Below are 21,029 nucleotides of genomic sequence, written 5' to 3'. Positions count from 1 at the left end.
GCGTCTATAGCTAAACTTTGCCTTTCAAGCTAAGGTCTCTAAATAGCGGCCTAAATGAGAATTAAATGGTTTTACATAAATACGTTAGTAAATCCAAATAAATAAAACTAATGTAAGAGAAAAAACAGAAAAAGAATAACATAAACTTATTTATTTATCAATTATTTTTTTAGCCTTACTTTACGAGATGCTTAATCCGTTTCGTAATGTATACTGTAAAGGTAGGATAACATGACCAATTATTGAATAAAACGCTGATAGTTGCTAAACTGTTGAAATGTATAGAAAAATAGGTTCATATTATGTGCAGAAGCCGCATTTAGCAAGCAAATTGCCCCATTGATGTGCAAATTCTGGCTTGCATTCGTACGGCTTCTGGGCGCGTAAAAATGTGCATGAAATTCTCAAAAGTGATTGAAACATTTTTATACGCAGGAAATACAAATATCGTATCAATCAAATGATTATAAAAGTACTCGTCCCACTTTATCAATTTGTGCAATGGTTTTAATATTTTTATTGCAGCAGCAAATCAAAATAATTAAATTGGAGAAACGTACGCAGACTCAGAGATCTCGTATGAGTTATTAAAAAATAATCACCAAATCAATTTGTTATGATTGAAATCACTAACAGTGCTGGCCTTTGGTCGGCTACACAGATTGGATGCAATCAGGCCAACGTTGTAAAAGGGTTTGAACTGTTGTTCAGAGTTTTCAAACTAAAAACAAAAACGTGGTTGTAATTGAATATCTATTTTTCAAATTACATTATAAATCCTTACCTTAATTACTTACGTTAAAACATACCTACCTATTTACTTTACAGCCCCATGTTACTTAAAAACTCACGTTTCAATGAGGAAGCTCAGTGCTACGGGAAAGTGGATATTAAAAATGTTTTCTTACGCATGGTAATAATTAGAGCATTTAATTGTAAGGCCAAGTTTCTCGAAAATGTATGAAAAAATAATACAAATGCTTTTAATAAAAACGGAATTCTTCGAACTACGTCACAAGTTTTTTAGAATCAACCAATCAATTACAGCGTTGTTATGTGTTGCGATAGAATTCCGGGTTCCAATAGTCATTTTTTTCAACGTTAAGTGTTTTTATACTCCTGAGCTTAACTTTTAAATGTCAGAATTCACCGACGAGAACTTGTGACGCCACGGGCGGATATTTCAAAATTAAAAATTTTTTAAAAATCGTAGCGATAATAATCGGTACATGAAAACATTTATAAAAACTTTTGCCTTAGTTTAATACTATTAAAGAATAAAAAAAAAACATTTAACTTCGTCATTGCAATACGGTGAATCACATTTATGAGAAAGATCATTGACATAATAAAACTAGACCACGTAGAGTATTTGTACAAATCGGGAAAAACGCTTTAAATGCATATTTAGAGTGACTTTATACCATTTTAATGATATAACTATCAATGTATCGTCGTTTCACCGGCAATTTTTTTTATTTATTATTTGACAATTGTAGTCTACATTACTTTACGGGCTGTTTAACCCATCACGTAATGCGAACTGCAAACATAAGTTAAATATTAATTAATAGAAAGCAGAAAGCTGCTAAACTATAATATGTACAGAAAAATAGATCTATATTATCCGCAAAAGCTGTATCCAGCAATCGAATTGCCCTATTAATGGGTCAATTCTGACTTACATTTGTACGGCTTCTGGGTGTGTAAAACAGTGCATGAGATCTCGCTCTAGTATAATTATTAGAAACATATAAACTGATCTATTTCAGTATATTTGGATTTTTTAATTTTTATTTAATGGGGAATCAACAGTAATACATGTAACAAAAATATAAAAAATAAAATATACAGAGAATAAAACCAATGACATATATCCACAGAAATACATTTAATACTAGTGTGTTTGTGTGAGTGTAAGTGAGTGAGAGGGTGGGTGAGTGGGTGTTATATTGGAATGAGGGTGGACATGTGTGCAAATATTGCACAAGTGTCAAGTGTCGAAAATATAAATATATATAAAATATTAAGAATTAGAGATAAAATAAAATAAGATAAAATAAGACTTTATTATTGAAACTAAGTATAAGACAAAAAAGTATGTTTTAAGACGCGCATTTTAAATGTTATTTTTTTTACAATCAAATGGATTAATAAAGGGAAAGTTCAAATTATATTCGCGAGCAAAACGTATAAGTGGAGAGTTCAGGGCATAGTTCGTACGAACTGCTGGCACATGAAATAGAGAGCTCGACGTGTGACGGATGCGGTAGCCGGGGTCATTTAATGATAACTCCGACATAAGAGCCGGACAATCAAGGCGTCCACTAAGTGTGTCATGAAGCACCCACATGTCTAATAGTAGACGGCGATCTTCTAAAGTAAGCAAGTGGTGCTTTTTGCCGGAAGACATATAATTGAGATCGGTATTCCTGCATCTCCAGTTAAGATGTCTATGAAATGTCCATTGAATTTTCTCGAACCTTTCTTTATGTGTGACATATTGTGGAGACCAAACAGAAGAGGCATACTCGAGCAAACTGCGAACATAAGCAAAGTAGACCATTTTAATACAAGCGATATCTTTAAACACCTGACATGTACGAAGTACAAAACCAAGATTTCTATGTGCACGGGTCAGTATGTCATCGAAGTGATTCTCAAATGTAAGTTTGCTATCAAGAATAACATCCAGATCGCGTACGGTATCAACTCTCTGAACCGGTTGGTTTTCTAATATATAATGATATGGGATGGGATTTCGACCACGCGAAAAATAATATATACTTCCAGAAATCAGCTTATAGAAATGTTTCCTAAGATAAATTGACGACGAGATTCGAGGGTGTTGTAACCCAGCAGCCCTGCTAGAAATAATGATGGATACAAGAATGGATAATTATTATTTTCTTTGAGATATAAGTATCGCAAACATAGCTTTTGAACCTTTTCTATTTCAAGGATGTGGTTTAATTCAAAAGGGTCCCAAATGATGGAACAGTATTCTAGTATGCTGCGGACTAGTGTATCATATTGTAATGTGCGAATTACAGTCGTATTATTGAAATATCTAGAGTTTCGAAGTACAAATAGTAAATGTCTGTTAAGTAACCTTGTAATTGTTTTAAGGAGTTTGATAAAACAATGTATTTTTTGATGACGAATTTATTTATTGATTTTTTCATTTATTGATGGCAAAAAAGAAAAAAAAATTTTATTTTTATTTTTTAAGTATGTAATCATCGAATTAAGAATAGTCCAAAAGGAGCGTCGAATCATATTTGAAAACATCGGACTGTGTTCAACGTGTCCCTCTTTTGCTGCGCGCATTCGTGAAGTCGCCGCGTAATGTTGTCAGATGGGAAAAAATATACTCATAACACAAATGTAAGGTAAAAAAAAACACTTTGTTAATTTCTCTAAAATTTTATGGTGCACGTGGAAACATTGATTGACACAACAGAGTAGATAAGTAAAGGGTCATTTAATAAGAGTAATTGAATTTATGAACTTTGAACTTAAAATATAAAACGAATTTTATTTGAGATAAAACGGATATTTTTATATCATGTTAAATAATATTTGATGTTTTAAAGATAATGTCGGTCGAATGTCCACCACGGCGGTGTTTAATCCGAGATCCAATTTTCATTAGTTAGATGAGCAAAGTAGGAAAAAAAATTACTACCCTGGCAACACTAACTAAATGTCCGTTTTGTTTTCTTCGACAATCTGACAAATGGAAAAAATAATTCTATTTTTAAAAAATGCATATGCTACTTACACATGCATTTGCTAATAACACATGAAATGTGATCCCATCCCGTTTCTTTAAGATCCCAGCCGTATTTCTACACTTTAAAATGACACAACTCGGCATAGTTGAATTCAAATCGGGAGTTGCGTACTGAGCGACGTCTGCAAAGAAAATAATGGGTCAAAACGTAAAACTACTCTTTTAAAAATAGTTTAGTCGCCTTCTTTTCGATGCGCGTATGCGGTTCTAGGACTATTCCTAATTCTATGCATGTAACTATGTATATTGTGTAATCTTAAAATAATAATATGCGATGGGTTAGAATTTTGACGAATAGGTATTTGAGCATTATTTTTCTGTCACTCTCTCACAGATACCTCCCCGATACAGTGCAAAAAGGACAACTGCACGACTGACTAATTTTACATAACTAAAATAGATTTTCCGCTGTCCCGTTTTATGCACCTCAAAACTCAACCGATTTTCATGTTTCCGATATTGATAATTATTTATCATAATTGTATACTATACGTCCAAAGACGGCAATAAAACTGGGCGCTTTTTTGGGATTTTGGATGGTTCTAGCTCTCATAAGAAACAATTGATCAAAAAAGCAAAACAATAGAGGACACGACACTAGTAAATATAATATATAGTGTGTAAAAAATCATTGCTCTAGTTCAATAATCCACGGAGATATTACGGGACTTCGTTGGTGTGAAAAAAAGTAAGACCGCGTATCCCTTAATCTAAAATTAAAAATGCTTTTAAGAAGGAAGAATCACTCAACAGATATTGCCGGCGCAACAAACATTGCGAGAAATACGCCCGTAGGGCGCGAAACGTCTCGTATTTGGATAATTCAAAATATGCAAATTTAAGACCTTTGTAAAAAAATTATCCGACGTCGCACGGAAAAAATTATAACGCGGCAGAAACGGCGAGAAAAGGGCGACTAATAGTGAAATGTAACGTTAATGTCTCTAACTTATCCCAAATTTGGATTCCGTGTTCAAACTAAAACAAGATGCCATACTTCGAAGCCACAGTCTCAGGCTGGTGAAAATAATATTTAACCTAAGCCCACCGAAGAAATTCCCGAGCAATTGCATTGTTTATGGTTAAAACAAGAGCTGGTCTCAACGTGTAGTCTCAATAACTTTAAAAATGGAAGAAATTTGTTTTGGAAAATTTCAAATGCGCCAAAAATGAATGTTTATAATTGCATTATTTATCATATAAACCGCTTTACTGAAAATTTATCAACTACCTTTGGTTTAAAATCTTCTCCTTATATTGCTTTTTCAAATTTTTAATATTACTTGCTATACCTACCTGTTATTCCTTCTTTTTTCTCTGCTGCATTGACATGTTTTTATACTTTAATTTACTTTTAATTACTTATATTGTATATATTTATGAAATCAATATATTGCTGCTCTTTCTATGTGTCATCAATTTTGAAGATGTTTTTTGAATTGAAGTAAATTTATTTTCTTAGTTAAAGATACTTTAAAGATTCTTCTTATCGTTTCTTTGAATCCCTTAAAATATGTATGTGTATGTGTATATTTATGTTTTTCCTTTTTAAAAGAAAGTTATTATTTTATTTTATGTTTACATCTAAGCATGTTTTTCATTCTTTATTTTAATTCTTAACTTTTGATTGGTTTTACAAATTTTCTGATTTTTTTTTTTTTAATAAAAAATTTCAAACAACTTCTGTTTATATTTATTTTCCTTCTCTTTTTTGAACTTTAATTAATAACCTTACATATAATTATTATTTAATATGGAAACTTCACTGGTCCATTAGAGTTAAGTCTAACGGTGTTATATATAAAACTATGTAACTGTACTGTATGTTTCCTAAATAAAAGAAAAAATAAAAATAAAACAAAAAAAACGTAATTTTGAAAAAAAATATAAGAACTAATGTAAGTAAATATAAGTAGATAACCACTTACCGACTTTTTTAGTCCACCGGTTTCGAGACGCACCCGTCTCTTCGTCAGCAAATGCGTCAGACATGCAAATACTAAAATACACCTCCATCTTCACCATCACCGTAGTATATATATATATAGTATTTCCAAAGATATATAAAAATACATTCGCGTCTCTATAAATCTGCATGTGGTTTATGTATTTTTGGAAATACAATAATTATAAGGTAGAGGTGTATTTTTATATTTGCATGTTGGTGTAGTGAGTGTCCTGACAAAGAGACGGGTACGTCTCGAAACCGGTAGACAAAAAAAGTCGGTAAGTGTAAGTATTAACTAACATTATTAAAATGTTTGACCGCAAAGTTAGTGCTTTAAACATAAATAGGATGTTATAAGACTTATGCCCGTATGCACAGACAAAACTTAAGGCGAGGAAAGTACATTATATTGTCTTCACCTTCAGGTTATTCTCTGCATATGAAATTAGAATGTACTTTCCTCACCTTAAGTTTTGTCTCTGCATACATAAGGGCCAGCAAAGCACTGTTGTGCGGTGAAAATTCTTTTGCGCGTCGCGCGTAGGCGTCAGAAAAAAAGAAAAAAGCTTGTTATTCTATTGCGGAACAGGGAAAATTTAAGTAAGAATTAGGAAATAAATATTTAATTATGAACAGGTGCAGATAACGGGACAATAATAATAATGTGCTAATAAAATTGATCGTTCATCGTCGACATTTATAAGCTGATTCCGTGAAAAGGGATTTTTTCATCGTATCCATTGGTCTCACCTGATTGTATTTTTGTATTGCAAATATTATCGTGTAATGGGAGGAGGTATAAACGTATTTAAATTCAATTTGAGTTACATGCTAACTAAAAGGCTTGTCATAAATTCAATTACACACACAGAGCTTCGCCACCGTTTGAGCCAGTTCACAGATCTGTCAGGGGCTGGCCGGGACCTTAGTACGGAATGCCATTCAACCGACAACTTAAACGAACTTGGCGTTTTAAAATATTATTATTCCGTAATAAATAATAATAAACTTCGACATTTTTTGTAGCGCCGTTATCGTGAGTAATTACTTCAAGGGCGCTGTACATTTTACTTAAATAAAAAAAATTAACAATATTTTGAGATTGTCCAAATTTTTGTAGACAAGGACTGGATTCAACTCCCTGGGGAGCTGTTTATATTAACATATTACAACAGAGACAAAGAACATTTAAAAGAAGGTAATATATAAGTCTAGGCATCTACAGGGCTTATGACCTGTCAATGGCTGGTTTAAATGGCCACTTTACACACTGTATAACATTCACCATTCTGCCCATATTTGAACATCTATATTCTTTCATCTGTTGATGTTTGTGAAGTTCAAGAGCCGAAACGCCTAAAAATGTTATTTTTTCAATTTCTATACTTATTCATGGACCAGGTTGCCTAGTATGTAGGTGAAATAATTCAATTAAATGAATCTCACCCGAATAAATAAAGGTTTCAGCTCTTTAACTTCAGAAACATCAACAGATTAAAGAATTGAAGGAATATAGATGTTCAAATATGGGCAGAATGGTGAATGTTATACAGTGTGTAAAGTGGCCACTTAAACCAGCCATTGACAAGTCATAAGCCCTGTAGATACCTAGACTTCTACGAGTATATTACCTTCTCTTAAATTTTTTTTATCTCTGTTTTAATATGTAAATTAAAAAAATAAGGTCTATCTACTGGCTAACTCTTAGTTATTATTTACTAACGGATAAATTTTACAAAACATGTAATACTCATGATATAGTACTTCTTACAATAACATCTAAAAAGTAGCACTTTTAGTGTCATGAAACGATTTTACAAATAAACATTTTTTTTTTCTGAAAAAGGATTCAGTTGCACAATTTCAAACTTCTGAAGGCAGAACATTCCGCGCCAAAAGTCCGGCTATTGCAAAAGCCCCAGCGCCAAATTTGGAACTCTGGTTGCGTGAATGAGGTTGTATCACCTTCCCTACAGCAGAACAGGAGGCTGAGCGGAGAGCGAGGCGCCTATCTGCCAGCTTGTCCGGAATGCAGAGTCCGTTAAGGTATTGAGGAGCCGTGTTATGCATTTGTATTTCGTACGTCCGAAGATAGCATGTAAAACTGGGCGCTTTTATGAGTTTTTAGATGGTTGTAGCTCCCATTAGAAACAATTTTTCAAAAAAGTAAAACAATCGTCACCATTCATTATTTCCTATCCGCACCTAATGGCGCATAAGACTCTGTATTGGTAAACCAATTGCAGTGTATCTTGATCTTTTTGCTACATAAAGGTAAGATTATCAGTCTTACGCTTAAGGTACCAGTCCAGGGACTATGAAATATTTTAGTGTAAAAACACCCGTTTAAACAAATATTTCATGTCAACTGTGTCAGGAATCTAACCCGAGACTTCTTGCATGGTAGGCAAGCGCGCTGACTGCTACACCACGAGGCTGACAAAACTAAAACAATAGACACACGTAAATGGTAAATATTTATAGTGTGTAATCATTATTTTTTCATTCATTTTTATTCATTTTTATTCATATTTTATTCATATATTTTATTCACATTCATATTTTAGTGCCATAATCCAATGAGAAAAAACACTTGTAAGAAGAAAAGTGAGACCGCGTATCTATTTAAGTAACTAACTAACTAACTAACTAACCATCACGCCATTTCCCCGGAGGGGTAGGCAGAGAGGATAGAACGCCACACCACTCTGTCCTGGCACACTTCCTTTGCTTCCTTCACATTCATACATCTTCTCATGCACTCACGTCGATTATTCCGACTTTTCACATGACCACTTTCAAGAATTTGTTGTACTTGATCATGCCATGTCTTTCTCGGCCTTCCTCGACTTCTACAACCAGACACATTCGCATCATAAATCTTTTTAGCCGTTCTTTCATCATTCATTCGCTCCACATGACCGAACCATCGCAAAAGACCTTTCTTAATTTTGTCGATAATGCTTAACTCAGCCTTGCATTCCGCTCTAATTTCGACATTAGGGCACCTATCATACATTGTTTTTCTGCACATTCGCCTGAGGGATCGCATTTCAACAGCATTCAGTCTACTTTCGTCCTTTTTTTTCCAACTCCATGCTTCGCTTCCATACATTAGGGTTGGTACCAGAACTCCATTATGAACTGCTAATTTAACCTCTTGCGATAGACACTTATTTGCTACGACAGACTTTAAGGCACCATTAACTCTGTTACCGGCACTAACCCTCCTTTCAATATCCTATTTAAGTAAGTCTATTTAAACAATTTATTGAAGAATGTGTTGAGCATTTCAATTATGCAGTATTCAAAACATATGCGTTAATATTTTTACACGTAACTACGTCCAATAATGATAACAAATAGATAATTTTCTACGCGAAATGGGGAATTTGCTCTGATACAAATTTGTCACTAGAATCATGTTCCGTAATAAGGTCCCCAGTTCGTTAACACAAGCGAATGGAAATCGATTTATCCAATACACCTCTGTCGTCGTACGTCTGCGTATGTGTGAATAAAGACCATAGTGGGGATTCAAATAGGTAGTAAATATTTATTTGTAATAATTAATTAAACGTTAAAGGTTATACATAGTAATTATAAGATAGTAAATACATCAATTTCCAGACAGACGAACGTCTCCGTCCTCCATGAACTATCAATCAAATCTCTCCAAAAAAGGATTCGATCCTGTTTCTTACAAACTGCAAAAAAACCATGAGAGTCTGGAAAAGCTAGTAGAAACAACAGTTGAGAGTAAACGAGCAAGAGGACAGTTCTCTACAAAATGGAGACCGTCCTGATTTTTTCCTTAATTTAAACTATACAGTTCAAATGCGTTTAGTAGTTTTTAATTTTTAATAAACTATCAGAATATTTTTATGTACCGAATTCTCATCGCTATGTTTATTAAAATATTGTTATTTTGAAATTACTTGGCCCATGACATAACTAGTTCTCATTAATGAGTGGTCCAGACATTTGAAAGTAGAGCCCCGTAGCTATAAATATATACTAAACGTTTAAAAAAATGGCTTCCCGGAAACCAGAAATCTATCACATCACATGTCAACGCTATAATTTTTTGGTTGATCGATAAAAACTTGTCACATCTTCGAAGTAATTCATTTTTATTAAACCATTTTTTTTTAGAACCTTCGTCGTAAAATTAAACACTAGAATGTTTACCGATTGTAAGATTTTTTCAAATTTTTCGTAGCACTGAACTTCCTCGCTAAGGAAAAACTCCTAAAAAACGTCTAAACAATTTTAGAAAAAAACAATTTCAGTAATTGAACATGTTAAGAATAAAAAGTTGTAAACATATTTTATTTTTCATACAGAAAACTTAATTTTACTTTGTAGATACAATTGAAGATAAATTTAAACTTACCATCAGAATACGTACCCAAGGAACCCTTAATTTTTAATCTAGTGTTGTAAGTGATTAATTAATTAACATATCTGTATTGCTCTGCTATCAATTACAATGATCTATTAAATTTTATACTCTATCAATATATATTAATAAGGTTTTTGAACGTATTTTCTTAAAATAAATGAGTTGAATACGGCACGACGAGTGACTGGCCTATATATTCTTATAATATAATAAATCGATTTATAAATATAATATGTTCTATGTAGGTACATAACACATAATATACCGAGAAAGTGAGGGTTGTTCTCCCCTCTCGCTAATTGGGTCATGAGCTGATGGATGGATCAATAAATAAATATTGAAAGAGGAATTTAATTTAAATAATGATTTGATTAAATATATCAAAATTAATATTAAAATTGCAATAAATAAATCTCGTGCTTTCAATTTTAACAGTGTTTTAATTTTACTTGTGGCGAAATTTGTTCTCAATGTAAGAGTTAAAATTAAACAAAGTGTGTATGGTTTTTAACAATCAAGTGCTTAAATATTTTTTTAATCAACAGTTTTAAAAACATAATTTTATAACGAGAAATTAAGATAGAACTCGAATATTTATAGGGTATATACGGAGCACTTATATATAGTTCAGTGTAGTGCTGATAATCAGCATTTATTATATTAAATACTATGTTTTTTTTATGAATTTTTTCGCAACAGAGGGGAAAAACATTTTTGAGAAGGTAATATGGAAGTCTAGGCATTTACAGGGCTTTTAAAATGTAATTGGCTGGTTTAATCACCCTTTTTACACGCTGTGTAACATTCACCATTCTGCCTATGTTTTAACATCCACATATCCCTAACTTTTCCATCTGTTGTCTTTTGTGAAGTAAAAGAGCAGAAGCCGTGAGTGAGATTCATCCGGCTGAACCATTTCACCTGCTAGACAACGCTTGAAAAAAATTTTAAAATTTTTATACTTCTTATACTTATTTATTTATTTATTAACGGACATTGTCCATGTATACAATTTATAAGGTTTAAATATTACAATAAAAGAATAGTTTAAAACATTTAGAAAAAAAAAAGAAGCATTGACAATAAACATTGTTGATATACCAGTTAGTTTTATCAACAATGTTTTGAATGTTTCCAAATGTTTGTAGACAGGCTGGATTTCCTCCCTTGGGAGTTATATTAAAATTTTTGCAACTGAGAGGGAAAACATTGTTGAGAAGGTAATATGGATGTAATTTGTTCTGTTTGCAAAACAGTGTAAAAGGTATCTAAAACACTCGCTTGTACTTGTATAAAATATACTAATTTGTTAGTCTCCCACCAGTCTGACGATGTCGAAAGTGGAATAAAACCAAATACGTATTTTTATTATTTAAATAAATGGTAATTATGTCTGTAGAAAATCTCAATCTAGTAATTAAGATAAATTAAATTGTAACCAAACATTTTAGACACTGTCTATCCTCACTAAGTATTATAAATATATGTTCTTAGGTAGGCAGCATTTACTTAATTTTATGAAATACAGCATATTTAGCATAGAATTGAGAATAGTCCAGAAGGAGCGTAGAATCATATTTGAATACATCGGACTGTGTCCAATAATTTCCCCACTATGCCTCACTTTCACTGCGCGCAATTGTGATGCCGCCGCGTAATGTTGCCCTACGGGAAAAAATATAATTATAACACAAATGTAAGGTAAAAAAAAGCAATCTGTTAATTTCTCTAAAGTTTTATTGTGCACGCGGAAATATTGATTGACACAACAGAGTAGATAAGTAAAGGGTTATTTAATTAATGAACTTTAAACTTAAAATATAAAACAAATTTTATTTTACATAAAATTGATATTTTTATATGATGTTAAATAATATTTTATGTTTTAAAAATAATGTCGGTCAAATGTCTACGATAGAGTAGTTTAATCCGAGATCAAATTTGTATTAGTTCTCTCATTAGATGAGCTAAGTAGGGTTAAAAAAAAGACTACCCTGGCAACACTAATGAAATTCCCATTTTGTTTCTTCAACAATCTGACAGATGGAAAAATAATTCAATTTTTATGTAATGCATTTGTTACATACACATTCATTTGCTAATTACACGTGAAATGTGATTGCATCCTGTTTCTTTGAAATCCTAGAAGTATTTCTACACTTTAAAGGACTCAACACGGCATAGTTGAATTCAAATCAGGAGTTGCGTACTGAGCGACGCGCGACGTCTACAAACTAATGGGTCAAAACGTAAACCTACTCATTTATGAGTAGTTTAGTCACCTTCTGTTTGATGTGCGTATGCGGTTTCTGGACTATTCTTAATTATATGATATTTGGTCTTTGTAATGTCTAGAGATAATAGATTTTTTTTAAATATGGGAATATATAACGCACACGCACTGCCATACCTACCTTGTTTATTGCTGACAATACATCGTATAAACTGCATCTTGTGGTTACCTACCGTGTTATATGGGACTCGTTGCACATTATTTATTCAATATGTACTTATTAAAATTTAAATTAGAATGCTTTATTCAGAATAAGGTTTTGACACTTTATATATTTTTTAAATACAATCAAAACAAAACATTACGCAAGAAAAATATTTTTTAAAGGTTTCGAAAGTAGGTATACAATAATTTATTTTCTTTATAGTCAAACCTCTAACCTAGTTCTCTCCTATACACGTTTTAAATGACTTTTTTTTATTTACGCATCGACACAAACACATCCTAACACATTCATTCACACATATTCATATACACATACATGAATACAAACGTCGCACACATAAAATTTTATAAAGTCTTTTCTTATATATTGTGTATTTTTAGATTAACAGTGGATTTTTTTACTGGCTCTAGTATTGTTAATATATTTCTACTTCCTTTTTTATGTAAATAGCTGTAAAACTCACAAAATAAATAAAAAAAACAAAAATATTATAGAAAATTAAATAATTTAAAAAAATATAATTATCTTACAAAAATTATGGAATTTTTTTTAACAAAAAGCTCCAAAGTGGTATAAACAGGCAGAAAATAATAAAAACCGGTGAAATTAAATTATATATATTTAAATATGTACGTTACACTGACAAAAAAAGTTGTATTTCAAACAAAGTCTTATTGGCTGCTCCATCTCGGCCTTTCCCATTTTTAAAAGTAACTTTTTTTAGTAGTTTCGAAAACATGTAGTTTATAACTACACCTGTAGATTAAAAGATCTGTGCTTTTTAAAACTATAAAGTAGTGCTGGAAATCAAATTCAAGCAGTCTCATAATAAAGTTTTTCATTTAATAGAAATTGAATTCAGTCAAGTGAAAAACATCGATAAATTACCCACCTTTCAATTGAATGTAATCGAGAGCCAGGTATAATCTAGAATAGATATTTAAGTATTTATAGTTGAGGCAATGAATTCTCTGACGTACAATTTCATCGAGGTTTTATTGATTGTTAAAATCCTGATTATTGAATTAAATATCCATGAATCATTCTTCGAAGTGAATTATATTTATGTTGCACGCGAGGATATGAAACCTAGAAAGGGTTTATTGGTTTTGTTATAGTTGTTTTTACTTCCCTTCCTGCAACCGTTAGGACAAAGACTTCCCTTGAAAACATTGAATAAAATCTATGTCAAAGCACGAGGGTGCTTTTAATAATATTGAAATATATTCGTATTTAAAAATAGGTTACTATGTATTGTAAAGTCTCTGATGACTAGAAAAAGTTTCACATTATTTATTTATTTGGTTTTCGAGAAATAAAAAATAATATTGGGGGTTAACATAAGTTATATTTTTTTCCGAATAAAGAAAACAAAAGGACGCAACGAAAAACAATTACAACAAATTAGTCAATAATTTATAGCATTTTCACCGTGCACTGCGCAAATATTGCGAGTACCTTGAGTATATTTATTTTCTCAATTGAACGCAAACAGAAGGTGGTGTCAAAAATGCTCATATTCGTCAATTCGATATTACATTTTGAAGGCTGGTAATCAAATAAAATAGTAAATCAAACACAATATTTTGTAGACCAGAAATTTTCTTTGTTTTGACGGTTGCTTTACACTTCAATATTTTGTTGTCCCTGGACTGGCACTTGAAGGGTAATACTGTTCCCCTTTCCTTCCTTCAAACAAAAATTATTCAGAGACCTACTCTGCAATTGGAATAACAATGCTGTGCCATGTGCCGTTAATGTAAATATTTGCACTAAATTTGTATAAAAATTGTATTTAGTACATTGTAATGTTGCATACTTATATTTTTTTATCTAAACAAACTATATTATGCTCTTACGGATATTTATCATACATTTATTTATATATTTTTTTGTGAAATAATTCAACTCACTAGATACAAAATAAATATAAGAAAATTATTTATTTCCGGAAAAGATGCAAAAGGGTTTGCGTGTAATTGCCTACTTATATTAAACGTATCTAATAATAGTTGCCGATGAAAAGGCGAGTAGATACTGTAAGAATAGATACCTGGTTATATTTTCTTCGTATCCTATTTAACGAAGTGAATGCATTTACGACAGGCAACACTGGATTTTAATCAGGCGGAAACTGTGACAGCGACTGGCACAGGATTGCTGAAAAGGGAACACTAAACTATGGCGCATGGCGTCACTAGGCGAACAATTCCTACAATTTTCAAGTCGATAACAGTAAAGTTTACTAAATTTGTGATTGTTGATTTTATTATATATTACGTAACTAATTACTGTAATGTTCCATACATCTATTTTATGATTGAACTAACTTAACGATATGGCTAACTCGAGTATAATAAAACTAGTTTATAGAGTAGATCCAATATGAATTGGGAATATTAATGATTTTAGATTGATGACCTGGGCTTGTATTACAATGGGAAGTTAATATTTGTCTTCAGTTTTATCTTTGTAGTAAATTTAAGTTTTCTGTATTAAAAAAAATACGTATACATTTTTTTTTCCAAACATGTCCAATTATAGGTTACCGACTAAGATACTTTGAATTTTTGTACTAATATACACATGTTCGTACATAAATATAGATGTCACTTTATACCGTCTCGATATGTACCGATGAAGATAACGTTGGTTTTCGTAGCCTTGATAATAAATGAACAACATTTTAGAACAGGGAATACGGAAGTATGTGGCATTTACAGGACCTGTCATTGGCTGGTTTAAGAGGCCACTTTTGTAACATTTACCATTCTGCCTATGTTGGAACATCGACTTTTTCTCAACTTTCGCATCTGTTTAATTTTGTAAAGTAAAAGAGCCGAAACATTTGTTGATGCCGGTGAGATTTAGTTCAGTTCTGTTGACGCTGCTTCTCATTTGCGAGGATTTGAGTTTAGGGATCCCTCCTCTTGGACACTGCGTCTTTCCAGGCCAACGGGACCTGTTCTTTCGGTATGTTGGTCTGTTAGAAGTATTTCGTTTCCCGCCTACCTTTCAGCAAGCTGACGAGCATTCCCGTGTTTGCCATCTTGTGGGAGCGCTTTCTAGAAGCCACACTCTCCCGATAGTAAAAATCTATACATAATAGTAGAACATGATACACACTTAAGAGAAAATATAAAAGATAATACAAGAAATACGATAAAAAATCGGAAACGACGCCATTTTGTTTTATAATGGACACTTCGAGAGTCATTAGTTTTTCCAATAAGTTTTTTTAATATGGACTCGGGTTATTGTACGAATTAATATGATATTATTATGCAATATCTCATAGCAGTCGGCGTATTAAGCATTGTTGGTTGTCAATCAGGCTTAAAAACATTAAGGCTGGAAACTTATTGAAGAAATGAAGTTATTTGCCGTAGTTATGATAACTCTTTCAGATCAACCCAATCAAAAAAATATTGACTCATGTTGATATTAAAACATGTTAAGCATGTCGGGTTTTCGGGTTCAATTTCCTACATGGTTGACATGAAATATATATTTAAGTAGTTTATACTCTAGAACAGGGGTGCTCAAGCTTGAACTGCTGGCGATCTACCTTAATATTGTTAGACTACGATCGATCGACTCTGAGAGACTGCAAGTATGTGTGATGCAGGATTGTCGTCTAGGTAGGGTGTATTGTGGCATGGATATTAGTTTTCCGCATAATATGCACGTATATTTTTCTCTAGGTCGACTCAAAAAGCACTTACGATCGACCGTTTAAGCACCCCTGTTCTAGGATATTTAATGGGCTCTGGACTAGCATTTGAAGCGAAAGAATTATAATTTTAACTTTTAAAAAAAATATATATATTTTAAATACAAACAGATGTACAGGTTAAATGATTATAAATAAAAAAAATAAAAAATGTACTCGTGTATATAAAAATAGTAAGGTCTGCCGTCTTTTGCATCTTGTGGTAAAACATATCACAAAATTACCTAACATTTGTGTTATGATAATAAATTGTTCGCGGTCTGGCAACATTACTTGCGTGCGCGCAGGTAAGATGTCAAGTAGAGGGGGAACTCTTGGGCACAGTACAATGTATACAAACTTGGTTTTACGCGCCTTCTGATATATAATAATTGTATGATTTATGGATACTTCTTTCTTTTAATAGATTAGTTCCACTTAAAAGAGATTAGCAAGTTATAAATAAGTTGGTTGTGTTCACGTAAAAATTGATTCGGGACCGATTGAGTTAAAGCGGATGAAAGGCGCTATGCTTTATTAACTTTTACTTCCTGCCTCGCGTGTTAGATAATGAGATTATAGCGAATGCTTAATCCCATTTCCGCGTTGGCTACGGAACTGAGAACTATCAATCCACGCTACACGAGAAATGAGGTGAGTCGAATGAAAAGTTTATTACCCCGCACAGGGGGCTTTCAGGCGATTAAAAGGAAAGTGCGGATGATTTTACAAAGACATCATATTTTTTTTTTTTTATGTTTTTTTTTTCACATACGCATTCTTCTAAACAATTTTTTTAGTTCCCGCCAAACTGCAAAAGCAGTTTTTTTGCAGAGATTTCTCTCTTTAAACATTTTGGTAACACAATATAATTATATTTACATTAAAATATAAAAATCTTAAATATATCAATAAAATAAAAGTTTAAAAAAATTAAATACAAGTAAATCAAGTCTTTTTTGATACCGAAATATAAAAAAAAATAATAAACAAACACTTTTTTTGACACTGTTTTAAATTGTTTGGTTTCCTCATTTTTTTTGCACACTTAAGTTTTTAAACAATTTTACTTTATTTTTATTTATATCACTTTCTTAATTTCGCCCGGGAGTCTCTTTACTATGCGAGGGAGCATATACGCCCTGGTCCTTTCTCCATACGCATTTATAGCTCTTCTTTCTATGAAGTTTCCATTCAATTTTTGGCGCGTTTCATGCTTATGTGATATTGGCGTTTTGTAGAAATCCATGAAGTCCTCTGTTACCAGGCGATAGTATATCATATTCTGTACCGTCAAGACTTTACACATCGGTAAAAGATTTTCGTAGTCATTTTGACAAGATCATATGATCAATCGTAAGAAAAAAAAACGAAATCAAAGAACATTTGGGTTTTATATTTTATTTTCGGTACAAAGTAAAATTTGAATAATATACAATAAATTATTTACGTTCAAAGCATTAACTTTGCGGTCAAACATTTTAATTAATTTGAGTAAATATTAAAAATTAACCGCTAACCGACTAATTACTTACTAATTAATTACTAATTAACAAACTAACCCGTAATTACATGCAGAGTTGCAAAACACGATAATGTCCGAACATGCACTAAAATTAGGTTAATAATATTTAGCGATATGTTGCAGAATGTGTGGGGGTGGTGGTTTGGAAGATTTTAAGAGTTTCTTTAGGAATTTTAAATATCCTTTTCTAAATACTGTGTATACTACGGTGATGGTAAAGTTGAAAGAGTATTTTAGTATTTGCATATTGCTGTAGTACTATCCTGACGAAGAGACGGGTTCGTCACGAAATCGGTAGACATGAAAAGTCGGTAAGTGGTTTAATACTAATATTAACTAACATTTATTAATATTCAATATCTTTTACACGAGTTTTAAACATAAATTTGTTATTCATTGAAAAAAATACTATACCGGCGTATAAATGACATAACTGGACATAATTATACTTATTATTATAATTTTGAATGTTGAATGTTCTAAATAAAAATCGAGTTTCTAATATTTTCATTTGCTTTTTTATATGTATTTAAAAAAAATTAAAATTGTATTTTTATATTTGTAAATTGTTTGTAACCTCTGTATGTGTAAAAGCCCATTGGGCGTTAAAAAAAAGTACTATGACAACAAAGACGAGGAACAGTTTGAAAGCCAGAATATGGAAGCCTAGGCATTTACAGAGCTAATCACCTGTCACTGGCTGGTTTTGGCTCATATTTAAACATCCATTTATATATACGTTTAGAAGTAAATGAATAATAATAGAATCAATTTTATCCAAAATATGCCTAATACTGATATTAAAATAATGTATAAATATATAATATATTCCTAGACAGAAATACTATGATAATGAAAAAAATTAAACAACGAATTTTAATTTAATTTTGCTCAAACTAATTCAAAACATAATGTCTATTAAGTATGTTTTTAAAACCTGTCAATGGTTAAGAACCATTTATGAATTGAAAAAATATATCAACAATGTTATGAGTACGTCCAAATGCTTGTAGATAGACTGGATTTTCTCCCTAGTAAATTACATAGATCTAAATTTGTTGCAACAGAGAGGGAAACATTTTAAAAAGAAAATATGGAAATGTAGGTATTTACAGGGCTTATGACCTGTCAGTGGCTGGTTTAAGTAGCAACTTTAAACACTATGTAACATTCACCATTCTGCCCATGTTTAAACATCCACATTTCCTCAACTCTTCCATCTTCTCTCTTTATCATGTGGGTGAGACTCATCCGGAAAGGCTTCGGCTCTTTTACTTCACAAAAGTCAATAGATGGAAGAGTTGAGGAAATGTGGATGTTTAAACTTTGGCAGAATGGTAAATGTTACACTGTAAGTAAAGTGGTCTCTTAAACCAGCCAATGACAGGCCATAAGCTACATGCATGGACTTCCATATTCCCTTCTCAAAAACGTTTTCCTTCTCTGTTGCAACAAATAAAGATCTAAAAAAATATATGCCTATTTGAGTTCTTATAATTTACCCGAACGGGTCCATTTTTCAAAATATAAAGTCAAAATAACCGTGTTAGAAAATGGGAAACAAGTTGTGGTAGAGTAAGGTTAAATTCTCAGATCTTTTGATGCGTTCCTCAGAAGCCCGAGACAATACTATGGGGCCACACCCAGTCTTATTTATTAGCATAAAAGATAGAAATGTAATTTTAAAATCCTTTTTACTCTTTGTTTATTAGTTTTTTTTTGGTAAAAGATTTTTAATTTTTTAATTACAAACATCACTCAAAAACTAAACTTCATTGTAAAATAAAAATGTTATGTTAATGGGTGCTAGATCACTTACCGTCCATGCGCTCTGCTGCTGCAAGACGTGCTGTAATCTAGCTCCTATCTGTTATAATTCAAATATATCATAATTGGAAACGAGGAACAGGAATCCCAATCGTCCATGCGCTCTGTAGCTGCGAGACGTGCTGGGATATTTATTTATTATACCAGCGCCCTTGAGGTGATTTTCACAAAAATGGCGCTATCTAAATAATCTAACTACAATAATAATAAAAATTTCAAACTAAGTCAATTTTTCTATCGAGTTAATCGGGATTCTCTTAATATCTCTTTAGTCAGAAATATTAAAATAAACTTAACCTTTAATTTCAAAGACAAGTAGTAGCTTTATTTAAGATTTTGGAAACCTTCCATAAATATAATGTAATATCTAGGTACTTCATGGATTCAATTTCCAAATAATTTTCAACCCTTTTGTAAGAGCTACACGGGACAAAATTTTGGCAAATTTATTGAATGAAAGAAAATCCATTAGAGAAGGTTTTTGAAGGGAGTTTAAGTTCCTACATTTTATTTCTCAAAACTTAGTTTCATGTTCAGCCATTTTTAGTAAAATCGAGATTTTTTAAACAACAGAAATTATTTCTAAGGAAAAATATTAATTTATCTTTTTTTTATCTCCACTGTAACTTAAATGTATTTAAATTTTGTGTTTGCGTCCGGGTGGATAAATAATAACCCTGAACGAGCGTTTTTGACTCGATGGTAACTTTCAGGTAAAAATCCTAAAAAGAAAATCGAGTGGAGATAAGTACACCTCGTTGTGTAATGGTGGTTCCATTCACCTACCATTTTTGAGATCCCGGGTTCGATTCTCAGCAGTTGATGTCCAAGACGGCAAGAACTTGACGCCTTGTAAAGTAGGCAAGCGTGGTTAAGGTCTCAGGAGGCATCCGCAGTACATGGCCAAGCCAACCGTATCGCCTTCGGTTGATGACAGTTGTTACCGGAGTCTGATCCGTCCGTTATCTGATTACTTCGTTCCTTACAAAGTTAAACCACCGCACACTCAAGATCCTTCTAAATTTTCGAAACTCAGAATGTTGCTGTTTGGGCCTGCTATTCCTGACCGTACTCGTAGTTCTTTTTGAAAGCAGCCATTTTCCGTAACATATACTCAAAGGTATTTGAAGCTCTCGACCCTTTGGACGACTTGGTTTGGCAGAGTCATGGGATTCTATAGAACACGCAAATTATTATTTAATATTTTTAGATTCTTATCCTGAAGGTAGAATACTTCCGTACATCTAAGGCTCCTTCCCCCGAACCCTTACCATTTTTACTGTAAAGGTGACGCGGGTTGCATATTATTTTTTAAATTATTAAGTCATCGTATTAAAAGCTTTTGAAACATGCCTTC

The 21,029-nt window shown here is 32.2% G+C and overlaps 1 protein-coding gene across 5 annotated transcripts in view; it reads left to right on the top strand.

The window, feature by feature from the left end:
* dlg1 (MAGUK family member discs large 1) overlaps window positions 1-21,029 on the top strand; it is a 146,759-nt gene that overhangs the window by 19,599 nt on the left and 106,131 nt on the right. The gene's annotated exons all lie outside the window — the stretch shown is intronic.

This window comes from Micrasema longulum, unplaced genomic scaffold (genome assembly GCF_059751315.1).
Source record: "Micrasema longulum isolate JH-2025_06_02 unplaced genomic scaffold, ASM5975131v1 h1tg000560l, whole genome shotgun sequence".
NCBI lineage: Eukaryota > Metazoa > Arthropoda > Insecta > Trichoptera > Brachycentridae > Micrasema > Micrasema longulum.
Note: the sequence above shows the minus strand (reverse complement) of the source record. Positions and strands in the feature narration are given on the sequence as shown.